This window comes from Arvicanthis niloticus, chromosome 12 (genome assembly GCF_011762505.2).
Source record: "Arvicanthis niloticus isolate mArvNil1 chromosome 12, mArvNil1.pat.X, whole genome shotgun sequence".
Taxonomy (NCBI): domain Eukaryota; kingdom Metazoa; phylum Chordata; class Mammalia; order Rodentia; family Muridae; genus Arvicanthis; species Arvicanthis niloticus.
The window spans coordinates 66,795-69,143 of record NC_047669.1 but is presented as its reverse complement, the minus strand read 5'-3'; the positions used below and the strand labels follow the sequence as shown (position 1 = coordinate 69,143).

At 48.7% G+C, this 2,349-nt stretch overlaps 1 pseudogene; it reads right to left on the bottom strand.

Moving 5' to 3' along the window:
* Window positions 1–597: 597 nt before the first annotated feature.
* LOC117717952 (biorientation of chromosomes in cell division protein 1 pseudogene) lies at window positions 598–1,144 on the bottom strand (annotated as a pseudogene).
* Window positions 1,145–2,349: the final 1,205 nt, after the last annotated feature.

The following is a 2,349-nucleotide window of genomic DNA, read 5'->3' as shown; positions in this document are numbered from 1 at the left end:
CCAGAGTGACTCACCCCTGTGACAGGGAGACACCAGGACAGAAGCTGTGGGGCTTTCTGTGTACCCCAAGTCTCAGCTTCCTTACTTACTCCAGGGCTGCAACACTACCTCTGACAAGGAAAGAAAACCACTAGGAAGGTCACCACAACCTTAAGGCTATGATGCTAACTGCCACATGTTCCAGTCTGTAACCTAGCAACAGTATCAAAACCCACTGTCCAACAGCTGGTCCCACTGACTCTTGCTGTCCTGACCAGCTAGCCTCCAGCCTGGCTTCTGCATACCACAGAGCGCAAGTGCTAACATCCCCATGCAGTGTCTCTGTTCAAGTATAAAGGTTCGTTCAGGACAGCCCATGTCACTGTAGTGCTTAAATGTCTGTAGTGTCTACTGGGGTCATACCCTTTGACAGGCTGGTCAAAGGTGACATAATCCACGAGCAAGTACGGGTAACTGTCCTACACTAGCAATCTTGCTCTCCATCCAATGTGGACACCACCACAGTCAAGTCCAAAATCCTGACGTCAGTAATGACATAGTCGACTAAAGTTATATTCGGATGAAACAGGAATCCATTTCTTCATTAAATAGAGCTTTCCAAAGGTATTGGGCATATTCTTAGGAAGCATCTTGGGATGGCACTGGAGGATCCTGGCTTTCAGGTTCTGGAGGGGGAGCTGGCACAGCTTCTTTTTTCTGGGCAGCCAGGAACTCATGGATTGCTCTCTCTATCTGTGGCCTGAAGATGTGGTTTAGTTTAGGGTCTACCACTTGAGAAATGATCCTGTCCACTCCTGCTTCCAACATGCCTGACTGAACCACGCTCTGCCTCAGCCCATTTCGCAACTGGTTCTTGTTCATTGCAGGATTCCATTCCTGTTTGTCCAGATGTGTTGACACAAAATTATCCACCTTCTGCCTCAGGTTCTGGTAAGCTGGCTTAGTGTCCATGTCGGCCAGGCAGTCCCGGCGGAAGCTGTCAAACAGACCACGCTATGAGAGCTATGAGCTGTGGGTCTCTCGGAGGCAGCGAAGCAGGATTGACAGGGCCGCCCGCCCCAGTGGAGCCCCCCTTAACTTACCCCCCCCCCCCCGCCGATCCCGAGGCCTGGCCCGCCGCGCCTGCTCCCGCACAGTCCGCCATGGCTGCACCCCACGCCCGCGCAGGGCCCGCGCTCAGCTGCTCCTCCGGGACCCTCGGGCCAAGCTGCGCAGACACGGAGGGCCCCAAGGAGGCAGAGACGGAGGCGGAGGCGGTAGGGTGGGAAGCAGCGGGTTGGGAGGCGGCGGGGACCACGGCGCTCCCCGCTGGCCGACCTGCTTGGGACCTCAGCTTATAAGGAATTCTAATAATTCATATATCTGTCTACCTATTCTGTTCCTCTAGAGAACTCCAACAAACACAGGTGCCTTGCATAGGACTTGAAAGCTCGTTCGTAAAGATAAAGCTTCCAGTTCTTATTAATCATACCCAAGTATGAAACCCACACACTTCAGTAATAACTGTAATAAATACCATGGGAGTGACTAATCACTTTCTATTTGAATTTAAGTCCTACTCCACAATATGAAACCCATAACAGGCACCATTATCAGGCCAAGAACCTATGGATAGGTAGGTCATAGTCCCCAGGGGAGAACCTAATACCATTTTGTTGCTAAAGACACATGGTATTAAATTAACTCCTAATCACTTAGTGTTATAACTATAGATCAATGCATCCCCCAGTTCTTAGCTGAGAAGCTTCTATTGCAGTAGGTGATGTAAAACACATTGAACAGAACTAGGCAACTCACAGAAAATAAGAGACTAAAGAATACTCATCTCTAATGGGAAGATACATTCCAGTCCCCTGATTCCAGGGCTCTGAGATCATTGTGGAAGGGTCAGAGGAAAGACTGAAAAAGCAAGAGATTTGAGATGAATATACTATAGTATTTTCTGGACATAGAAGAGCAGCTATATATTAGAACTCACAGTACAAAAGCTGTGCAGTCCCAAGCTAGAATAAGTCTTAAAATGGAGACCAGGGGTTTTATTGTTAAACTGCTATGAACAGATACCATGACCAAGGCAACTGTCTTAGTCAGGTTTTCTATTCCTGCACAAACATGACCAGAAAACAAGTTGAGAAGGAAAGGGTTATTCAGCTTATAAATTCACATTGCTGTTCATCAACAAAGGAAGTCAAAACTGGAACTCAAGCAGGTCAGGAAGCAGAAGCTGATGCAGAGGCCATGGAGGGATGTTACTGGCTTGCTCAGCCTGCTTTCTTACAGAACCTAAGAAGATCACCAGCGCAGGGATGGCACCACTCACAATGGGCCCTCCCCTCTTGATCAATAATT